The sequence below is a fragment of the Chinchilla lanigera genome, unplaced genomic scaffold (genome assembly GCF_000276665.1).
Source record: "Chinchilla lanigera isolate Chin_1 unplaced genomic scaffold, ChiLan1.0 scaffold00013, whole genome shotgun sequence".
Taxonomy (NCBI): Eukaryota; Metazoa; Chordata; class Mammalia; order Rodentia; family Chinchillidae; genus Chinchilla; species Chinchilla lanigera.
Genome location: NW_004955414.1, coordinates 5471755 through 5483590, shown reverse-complemented (window position 1 = coordinate 5483590; position 11836 = coordinate 5471755).

Here is an 11836-nt window from a genome sequence, read left to right as displayed (position 1 = left end):
CTCAAGACAAAAGACTAAGCAAATGTACTCACATATCTCCCTAGGTGTGAACATCAAGGATTGTTATTCTACATAGGTAGCAAACACCTTGAAAAAGCCAGGAAGAGTCACCAGGCCAACCCCCTACAGGAAAAGCCCCTGTTCTGTATTCACGCCCGCTTGCTACATGACTCGCTTCCCCATTTGATCTCAATTTAATCAATTTTGCCTGAACAATCATACTTGTAATCTTATTGGCTGACCGTAGCTTTGTCCCACCTCATGCCCACTTTGCAAGTTCCCATTTTCCCCCTACCCTGGATCTTCCTTACCTGTGGTTTTGCTCTATAAAACCCCTGGGAAGGGCAAGGTCCTTGGCAACCCACTCAGGCCCCTTTTTGCCCCTCTCTTGGACAGAAACTTTCTTTCCCTCAATAAATATATTCTGCTCTTAACCTCCATTGTTCCTAAAACTCATTCTTCAATTTTAGAAAACACGAGCTCATCCCAGCTATTGTTCAGGCTGGGAGTTTCTTTCCCTTGTATCAGTGGGGACTGACTATATGCTGTTATAATGATGCTGACAGAGGAGGAACTGAGAAGTCAGACAGGGAAAGACTGGGTGGGGAAACACCCCCTGCCTAGCTGCTTCTATTGTCATTTTGATGTTTCCAAGTCACTAGGTATTTTGATGTCTGCCTTCATATGTGCCTCAGGTGTGAACAACATGTACAGGTGCTCTGTGCTGATTGACACATGGAAGATCCTTCCTGTAGGTCTGTTGGGTCATTACACTTCTCTTAATGCAACCTATGACTAAGAGAGCTTTTTGATAGCTGCACCACATTTACCCAGCTTATTTTTAACTGAAATCAGAGAACTTTTTGATCAAAGTTCCAAGATCTAGCACACATATAATTGACTTTTTAAAATTAAGCCTTAGGACTTGACAACTATTTCTGCTGGGCTGTTCATGGAGAGATGACTTCTTGAGTGAAGTAGCATGTTAAAGCTTATTTAGGTGATTGAAAGTGCGGAGTTGAACTAACATGCACATAGAAAGGGCTTGTCTGGAAGACAGCATGCGCTGGGACATCCACAGAGGTTGGTAAGTAGATTTAGGTCAGGGGACTGGCCTGGCAGAGGAAGGAACACTACTTGTGAGAAAAACCTATGGGGGAAGCTGAGGGCCTTTGAGAGGTGCTGCATGAAAGACAGGATTAAGACCTGGTGAAGGCTGGAAAGAAGTCGACAACTTGGAATCTCTCCTCTTTCCCATCTCCTTGAGCTCACTTTGGGAAAATTTTCCGTACTCTATTCAGGAGAACCACACAGAGGCTAAAGCAAGAACTTTTCCGTATCCAGTAAAGTGCAATGTCTGCTTGCATGTGTTAAAATAAGCCTAATACTGCCTTGCATGTGTTAAAATAAGCCTAATACCTTGAACAACTCAAGTTTGATTCATGGAGAGCATTTTTTCCAAAATCTCTGTATCAAGGATGATTCATAATTACAGTGAATGCTAGAAGTAGGAATCCCACCACGGGAGTGCAGAGTACTCGAACCTTCAATTATGGCCTTTTGCATACAGTGTCTCATAAGTCTCTGCAGTTAACAGCTAATATGAAAAGTATAAAGTCACTTTTCACATTTAAAAACATTCTATTTCTTTCTGGCTGTGCTTGTGATTTTCTCCTAGAAAGTCCAATATTTACCATCACCATCCTTTCATTCCCTTTCTTTTCACCCATCCTAAAGAACTAATTTTTTTAGTGCCTTGGCATCATTTCTGCCTAAATTTATTTCTGGCGGGATTTTAACAAAGTATTTGCTTCACGGTCTTAAGACATTGGTAGAGACACTGTGGTAAGTGGAGTAAAGAAAGGAGTCCAACTTAAAATGTATTTGAAGGGAATATTATTGAATATTGAACCCACCTTGCTTCACCTATCACAAACAGGAGATATTGTTGTTTAAAATTTTATTGCTGGAAAATTATAACAAAAACAAAATGTTTAGTGATTTCAGAATGATTAAAAAAACAATGTTTTTAGTGTGCTGCCATTAACAGGTCTTCTGAGAATAAACTAATTTTATTAAAGTTATTCCAGGAAATACATAGGAATACAGTGGTCAGGTCTGTTCATTCACTGGTCTCGGGAACAGTGGGTAAGGAGAGGGTGTGCTGCTGTCTCACAAACAGACCACATGGGGCTGTGTAAGGCCTGGAATTGGTTGACTTAAGGGTTATAGAATTGCCACATCTATTTGCCTCTAGAAGCATAAGATTATCTCCTCAAATATGATAAAAATATCAAGTAATAACATCCTGAAGGCCACAATTTAATGTTTCAGCAAAGAGGTAAGTATATTTTCATATTATTTTCTCTTCTTTCCAGGGTTGTTCCCTCTCCCAGATCCCCTGTGCAATCATAGAAACCCATCCCAGACTGTCTATCACTCAGAAATAGTTTTCAGCTTTGCTCTTCCTTAAGCAGATCTTTGGATATCACCAGAACTAAGATCTTCAGAGGCTGAAAATCAGTCCAGTTAGTATCTGAGCAGGGCTTTATCTGTGATGGGGATAACAGTTTTTCATCTTGGTGAGTATTACTTCAGCCAAGAGTGCGAGTGGGGAGACATTCGACCTCACTGGGGTTACAAGGCTGAACTCTGAGATATCTGCAATATTATAGCTGAATCCTGCAGATGCTACTCAGCAAATTCTGGATGGTGTTAGTTAGGGTGTAGGAATAAGGGATGTCTCGATCCAGCAGTTGGATGGGGCCTGTTTTAGGATCCAACCAGGGAAGAATTACTGGGATTGAAGAGCTACCTGAAACTGTTGAACAGACAGGGCAATGCCAGACAGTGTTTTACTTACATATGAGCATAATTGTTTTGCCTCTCCCAAAAAGATTTTGAATAAATGAGGTGCATTGAAGGATATGTTTTTCATTAGTAAAGATACCACTATAGAAAGAAAACGCTCAAGAATAAACTCCATAATTCACAAAGGAAGAGCACTACATGTAAGTAAGAGAATTATTTTCTTAACATTTAGGATTAGGCCCAAAAGTAATAAATGTACATCAGCACAAAGCCATTTATATTAGACGTGAGAAATAAGTGTCTTTTCTGGAATAGTTATGTGATCTTAGAAAATCTTCAGGTAGTAGAATCTCTTGTCAAATGTCAAGTAATTGCCAGTAACAGCCCTGATGTTTTTTTCCCCTAGCTTTGCTTGGAGGATGTTTGAGCTAAAAAAGTAAGTCATTTAACTTTGTTTCATTTTTGGGTACTGGGAATTGAACTCAGGACCTCATGTTTGCCAGGCAGGTGCTGTGCCACTGATCTAAACCCTGAGCCCCTGTTTTGCTTTAAGATTGAAGGATTTGACCTAAGTACATACTTTTTTATTTTTACATTTTATAGAGGATTAGAAAGAAAGCCATTTTTATAGCCATTCTTGTTAAAATTTTTTCATGGTACCTCAGAATCTATGGCTTCCTTATAAGCAAACCACAAATAGTGAATATTAGTACAACTGTTGTCAATTCTTGATTCTGAAGGTAATTAGTTTTCATTCCATTAACTGAGGGTTATCTATTTATAACTGAGGAAATATCTATATATGTATTTATCTATCTATATATCTATATTAAAACTGAGATTATATATGTACATGTATATTTAGTATCATGTGACCTTTTGTGGGAGGAGATTATCTGCAAATGAAGGAAGTGATCTCATGTTCAAGGAGAGGGAATAATGAGTGATAGCAAAAAGTTACAGGGTCTAGTTTGAGGAATGAAATCTCACTGACTACTAACTGATCCCAAAACAACTAGTAGCAGTTGCATTTTCAATAAGTCCTTCATGCCTGTGCTTTTCATTTTGGAATTAAGAGAAATTACCAGAATAAGCAAAAGAAACTATCTGGTATTCTTAAGGACATAGCTTTATGTTGAAAGTAGTTGAGTAGAGTTTGAGTTTAATTTGGGCACATTTCACATTTAAATCCTCCACTTCTACCTGAATACCAGAAATGAGATAATTTAGTGTATTTTATATTCCTAAAATTTTCAGTTTTAAGCCCTTAAAAAGTTTTCCTATATTATGCTTCTTTTCTCTATGCAAATGGTTCATTTTAGAATAGCTCCTGGTACAAATTTAGGATCATGACTCAAGATGACTACCTAGAAAATTGTTAATTTTCTCATTACAAGGTAGATTTTTATTAAGTCAGATGCAAAGCCTCTTCTCAGTTTATTTCCTAACGTTGTAACCAGGAGATCTTGGGTCAGTGTGACCTAGCTCATTAAAGCAACTCACAGGAGCAATTCCTTTGGTATTGGTTTCATTCCTGATCCAGGAAGAACTTGTAGAATCATTGTGCTATCAAAGCTACCAGGAAGGCAATCATTCTTCATTCTATGAGGCAGGCCTTTCTCCCTGTATGGCTCCTGCTCTTTCCTTTCTTCTTTCTTTCCTCTAAAGAAATGTAGATGAGTGGACCCTTACTAAATAAATTCGACCAAAAATATCTAGAATGGGGTCAGTGCTGCTCATCTTATGGCTCCTGGGAACTTGTGCAATGGAAGGGGACAGTTGAACAAGCTGAATACAGAGAGTGAGCTGCAGAAATTGACTCCCCTTTCTCTTCCTTCTTCAGTGCAGTTCTGCCTATCTCCTGCCTATCTTCTCTACTCTCTCCATGTTTGATACGTTTTCTGAGCCCTGGTGGAGAAAACATAAGGTGATCCTAGTTTTCAAATCTTTCATTCATGGGAAACTTCATTCTTGTGGCTCATACCGATTACCTATTATGCAAACGCTGGACAATTTTCCCACAAGGCCAATCTGAAAACTTCATCTTTGGTATTTCTAAGCACAGGCATTCATATATTAAAGCATCTTTCACACTGACATACAGTCTCTTGATTTCTTTCCTACTATATTGTGGGCTACTTGACAGAAAGGGATACATTTTGTTTACATTTGTAACCCCAGTGATTAGCATTCTAAGCATAGTAATTTCTCATTAATTTCAAATGAGTATTTAAAAAATGGAAAGTTGTATGGATGGATAGGTAAATAGATAGCTGAGTTATACACTCTCATCGGCTAGAATCTTAATATTTTTCCTCCGAGAACATGCTGTGATGACTATAGCTAAAATTTTTCCTATCATCTGTGATCTGATGCCTTTTCATTGGTTAGAGTTCCTGCTCCAAAATGTGCATCTAGATTTTTTTTGTTTGTTTGTTTTTCTCCGGTACCAGGAACCGAACTCACGACCTTGCGCTTGCCAGGCAGGCGCTTTGCCGCTGAGCTAAATCCCCAGCCCCTGCATCTAGATTTTTTATTTTTGTTTCCCAGCCATAACTCTTCATCTTTTTTTCTCAACTACCTGGAGTCTGAATCCTATCTTGCCAGTTGCATTATCTTGTTGGTCCCTGTCTTTGTTGGCTTGTGTGAGCTTGAATTTCATCTCTTTAAGTTGCGTTGCCCTGCTTTTCCTTGCACCTCTCCTCCAGTCAGAGAAGAATGCCACCAGGCTGGGAAACACCACACAAGACCTAGTTTTTTATTCAGTGTCTCACAACACCTCCAGTATCCATAATGCTTCCAGTCCATCTTTTCACCCACTTATTCATCTTTTCCATATTTTCAGTGAATTTTATGTCCCAGATGCACCATAGGGATTATATGCTTATGATAACTGATATGTTAGCTAAATGCCATGTCTTAAGAAGCTTAGCATTTACTAGAAATAGACATGTAAATCAGTAAGTGTAATAATGTATTACAATTTGGGTATTCAGTTGAAAGTCTGTATAGAGTGTGCTAGAGGCTCAGAAGAGAGAATGTTCGATATTACCTGAAAGTCAATGCAGGGAAACTTCAGCTGAGTTAAAAAGAATTAATTGCAAGTGAATCAATGTGGCCGGGGTTAACGTACTGGGGAAAGGAAGTGGGCTGATTCTGCTTCCAGGCCATATCACAGTGGAACCTTTCCTCTCCTCATTCCTGCTTCCTTCTCCTTTCCTTAGTGAGCATATTCCTCAAAGACTTTTCTTACTAAACATCCTATGTGCTTAGTTTCATCTCAGAGTCTGCTTTAGTGAGAAGAAGACTGTGTCTAAGGAAGCTTTCTGTATATATAAAGATAAGAAATAAAATGGGAGAGTAACATAATGAAAACTGTGCCTTAAGAAGACCGGTTTAGTAAAAATTTAGAGGTAACATTTAACAGATCAGTTCTTAGGCCATTTCCACAGCTCACACAGTAGTTGATATGGGCCTAAAGTTAAAACAAATGGAAGAGAAATGAAAGGAAAGGAAGTTTCATCAAGAGAAATTGGTCATAACACTAACAGAGAAAATAAGCTGAAAAAGAGTGAGACTTACTGAGCCACAAAACTCATGAAAGGAAAGTCCTGATTTTTAATGCTGAGGGTGAATGCTTGTAGGGCATCTGAGTAAGGAGGTTGAAGACATGCTGGGTAAGCCTGGATTTCACCAGTGAGATCTGGCCTGGGAAAATGGAATGTGGTCCTCCTCCTCCTATGCACGAGGAAAATGGAGAGGAGATGCGCTCACTCAGGGAGAATATTTAGTCAGTAGAGAGGATGGTTATGGACAGAACTCTGAAGAACACCAGCACTTAAGACATAGACAGAAGAGAAGCCAACGAGAGGGACTCAGGAGGAATCCTCACAGCTGGAGGAGGAAGTGGACAGAAATTTGCAGTCAAGTGCTGGACAAAGGAATTATTGGTCAAGAACATGGACTAAAGCAACTGGGTCTTCCAGTAATAGCTAAGAGAGGAAAAAGACCTTGAGAGGGGGAAAGCCTGAGACCAAGAGAGGACAAGAGAGTCTTCGGGAAAGGATCAGAGATAGGAAAAGGCCTACTTCAAATCAGTGATTCATTGTTTCTTGTGAAAGAATGGCATTGAGTATTTAAAATACATTCTAAAGTTTCAGCAAACTACACACAGCTCTCTGCATCCTCCTCTCACTCTGTTCTGCAGAATAACCTTCAGTGTCATTTTCTGTAAACTCAAATCACACGAGTCACATCTCACTCAGCAGAGGTCCAAAGAGTAAAAGAGTCTTCAAAGTGTGTGAGCAGGAGCTGTTCCTTGCTCCAGGGCCTAGTAAATAAAATATTGTTTCTAACAAATGTAGCCTTAGTTTTCTGCAACCCAAAGGACCAGAATTTCACAGTAACCTTCTTCCTCAAATTGTAGTTTGAATTTATTTGCTCATCTTTAAAAAATATTTCTAAATTTATACTCATGCCTTTTGTTTTGTGGAATGATTTCACAGCCATTTATGTAGGGAAAATGTGACATATATAGGAAGTAAAATAAAAATTATTTGCAGCTGAATCACCTGGAGATGATTAATTTTAACAATTTCAAAAATTTCTTCCATTATTTATTTTTGGCCACGCTTCTTCCATTAGAGCTGCATTTATAGTTTTGTATTTTGCTATATTCCTTATAAAACTGTTATGATAGCCTTAGTTACCTTTCCCTTGCTGCTGTGACAAAATACTAGACATATAAGGTTAAAGGAGGAAAGGTTTATTTAGCTCACAGTGTGTAGATGTTTCAGTCCATAATTGGCTGGTTTGAATGTGCGGTGTCAGGGCAGGGGGGCAGCTGTTCATGGCAGCAGATGATACCAAAAGCAGCAAGAGAGGAGGAGGGAATCAAGCCTCTTTCTGCCACTTTTAACTGACCCAGACTACTGGGATTAGGGTGGTGCCAATCCAATCAGCAGACTGATCCACCAATCACCCACTCTTAATCCAAGCATTTTTGATCCCAGCACTGAACCATGAACCAACCACAAACCTCTGAAAAAAAAATATCTAAAAGTGCACGAGGCTTTGGAGGGACATTGAGACACAAACCATAATAGATACCAACTTCTAAATTCTGAATAATTAACTTGACTTTCAGTGATGTGTCTACATGTCTGTACTCCACCTGTAATCTTTTCTTAGAAAACTGAATACTCCCCTTCACAGTATAATTGTACATTATCACCTTGTGCCCTTATATAAGATTCACACTGTGTCTTTCCATGAAGCCCAGGGAACTTAGACCTTCTCATGGTATGCATGATTTTTAATGATGTCTTCTGGGAAAAGAGCCATGTTCTATTTATTCTCTTCCATGCTGGTTAATCTGTCATATAATGTATTTCTATTATAGATCTGTTGAATAAATAATGACTCCAGTGATACCTAAGAGGCAAGCATTTTGCCAGGGATTTTATTGTTAATCTACAGGAGAGTTCTCAGTTTAACAGGTGTTTATTATTCCAGTTTTTTAGATAAGGAACCTGATGATTAATTTCATTGATTCTATGCTTTGAATTAGCACCTTATTTAAACTGAGTAACTTAACCTGGACAAATCACTTTGGTAAGACCCAGGACTTATTTCCCTCGCCTAATTAACAGGTCATTGTCAGTTCCCATGGAAACTACAAAACTGAACAAGATAGGAAAGTTGTCCTTCAACAGTGAGCAATAGGACAGGTGATAAAATTATACTTCTAAAGTAAAGAATCACAGAGGAGAGAAGAGGGACTTTTATACATAGGGAGAGGACAATTTTATCACCAGCATCGCTTAGAATTGCCAGTATGTAGTGATAATAATAGAGAGCAAATCTTTAGTTGGTTTTGCTACTTTTTGATTTTCCACAGGCAATATATCCAGTCCTTGTCTGCACCTGTGCCAGCGGCTCTGGCCCATCACATACCTTACATATAAAAATACTACTGATTATAGTAGGATGAATTCGACAAGTGTCAAGTGAGTACAAGGGGAGTGAGCAGCTTTGTCTTATACTGTAATCAGCCATCATAATTTCCTCTCTCTTCCTACTATTTGAGTGTGGTATCTTTGGGGCAAAGACAATGGGAAGAGGAGGAGGGTGCGGCAATGAGGGCACAGCAGTAGGCAAGTCTAAGATTAATTTAGGATAGTGACTTTTACAGTCAGATGTCCAGAAACATGCGCACATCCCGGGGCTGCATCCTGATTATCTCTCAGCTGTGTCTTCATAGGGCCGTTCAGAGCCCTCCGGGAGCAAGTCAATATGTGTTCGCATTCTTGTCCCCAAATACCCTGACTGCATTTATTCCACACTAGTAATAAGAATATTAGATGCAGCTTACTAAATATTTTTAAGTAAACATTAATTTGTGCAGAATACTTTATAGATTCTAAAAACAGTCCTCTGGGAAATAAAAACATTTTCTACATAATTGCTACTAAGTCAGGGGCCAAACCAGTTACTGTCAAAATCTTTACATTTGAATTCTAAACCATTGAGTGCCCACATCTTTTCCTTTTTCCTTTTGCTAAGCCTCTTCTTGATCTCCTGAGGCCTTTGTTAGAATACTCATTCTACTGGGTGAACATCTAGGGTGCATCTGGGTGCTCATTTCTACAACGAAAAGCATCTGATTTTAGCTTGAGTCGTTATACCTTTAGCACTAGATCCATTGCTGTGACCTGTCAAAGTGCACCTCACCACCAGTATGTACTACCCTGACGTAGAGGTGGACTACGTGCTGCCAGTCAAAAATCTCTGTCACCAGACCTTGAAGTTTGAGCAGCACAGTGTAGTATCGGGTCACTGATGAAATTTATTTACCTCTGTGGTAAAGTTCTGAAGAGATAGTTCATTAATTTTTTCTATCTAAACCCCAGAGTTCTTTCTGGTTCTTTCTTATTCCAATTTTTGTTGAATCCAGTGAACTATATAACAAATTTCTATAAAAAATACTTTGGGGCATAGGCCAATCCAAGAATACCAACAAATATGATTATGTCCAGTGTTTTGTCTACTTAAAATAAAACAAGGAAAACAAAACTATTGACTAATCCCTATGAGAAAACTAACATTGTTTTATGCTGTTCACTTATTCTGATCTCTTCTTGTTTCAAGGAAAAAAAATCACTGGTTAGGCTTTGGGACTTTAGTAATTTCACATATACATATAAAGAGAGCAGAGGGTCATGTAGACTTTTAGCTGTATTGCAGGCTTACAGAAGCCCATGTGTAGACAGGCAAACTAAGAAGTAAGTAAAAGATCTTGTGTGTTTTTGAGGGTGAGTTAATAGACAACGTGGAACCATAGTTATCTACTATTGGGATATATTTGATGTATGTGTGATATATATATATATGTATATATACACACACACATATATATATATATATATATATAGAGAGAGAGAGAGAGAGAGAGAGAGGCATACATCAAACATAAATGTCTTTGAATGTCTCTTTATAATAGAAAGACTTCTGAATTTTAAGCAAAATTTGATTTACTTCCAGGAAAATTTTTTCACAAACACCATAGTTTAAAACATATTTCATAAAACTGATATGTAGTTTGTTATGTTTGTTGTTTTAAGGATTAGAAAAATCATTTCATTTGTGAAATTATAGAACACAGAGATCTTGGCCAAGGGAAGCTTCTTCTCCCTTTGAAGATACTATCATTGTTAAATGATCAAGCGCCCTCGTTCTAAGGATCATCTTATGATTCTGATCCATGTGCTGAAGACGATTTGGTCTTTGATCAGGGTACTATTATTTGTTAAGACAACCCAAATGCCCATTAACTGAGGAATGGATAAAGAAAGATGTAGTGTTTTTATACAAGGGAGTACTGCTCAGCTATAAAGAAGGATAAATTTGAGATATTTATAGGAAAATGGATGCAACTTGAGACCATACTCATAAGTAAAATAGTTCAGATAATTATGCTAATAATTGCTATTAGCCCATTGAAAGGAAAGGTTTATGCCTATATTGTTTGATCAATTTTTATGCCTATATCTTGTAATGTAACCAATTACATTGAAGATAACAATGCACAATGTCCTAACCATTGTTACTCTCCCTCAATCTTGTTTTGAAATTTTGTATCATTTTTATTGTTTGTTTTTCTTTTCTGTAAAATAAAGAAGATTGATTTGTTTTACTGAGAGGATTTCACATATTACTTTACAGAGGATTTCCCTTCCAATGAATTGAGAGTAAAGATGGCAGAGAAGAATTTCTTTGCTCACCCCTTTATGCGTGTGTAGATTTGTTCAGTCAGGCCATAATTACTGAAAGTTTTGTAGGAGGTAACATAGACAATAAAAGTAAACAGTGTTTATCTATAACCTTGAGGAGCTATCATGAAGATAATATATATGAAACAATTTATTTCTTAAAGTAGTGTATGCTGTCTGTGGGTGCAGGGATCTGTGAGTAGGAGCTGTACATTTTAGGCAGCAGCATATTTCAGAGAACAGCCCGTGCAGCATGATAGCAGAGATGGAGATGACAATCCAGGTTAGCAGATCTCAGTGCAGAAAGGTGTAACGGGTGGTGGAACTGGAAAGTTTTATTGAGACTGATTCATTTTTTTCTTCTGGTTTTCTTTTCTTGGCACAATACTGTACTGGGGATTGAACCCATGACCTTTGCATTGATTTACATCCCCAGACCTCTTGGTTTTTTGTTTGTTTGTTTGTTTGTTGTTTTATTTTGTTTAGGCAAGGTTCTACTAAGACACTATGACACTACATTGTCCAGGCTGGGCTCAAACTTACAGCGCTCCTGCCTCAGCCTCTCAGAGCACTGGAAGTACAGGCAGGCACAGCATTAGTCTAACCTAGTGAAAACAAGATTATCTGTGGAAGGCTTTATGAGAGAAATGTGTCACAAGTCTGTGTTGGAGAATCACTCCTATAGTACTGAGAAAGTTGCCTGGAAAGGCACATGGGTTTGGTTAAGGAGGCCATTTAGGAGACTGTGACAGCTG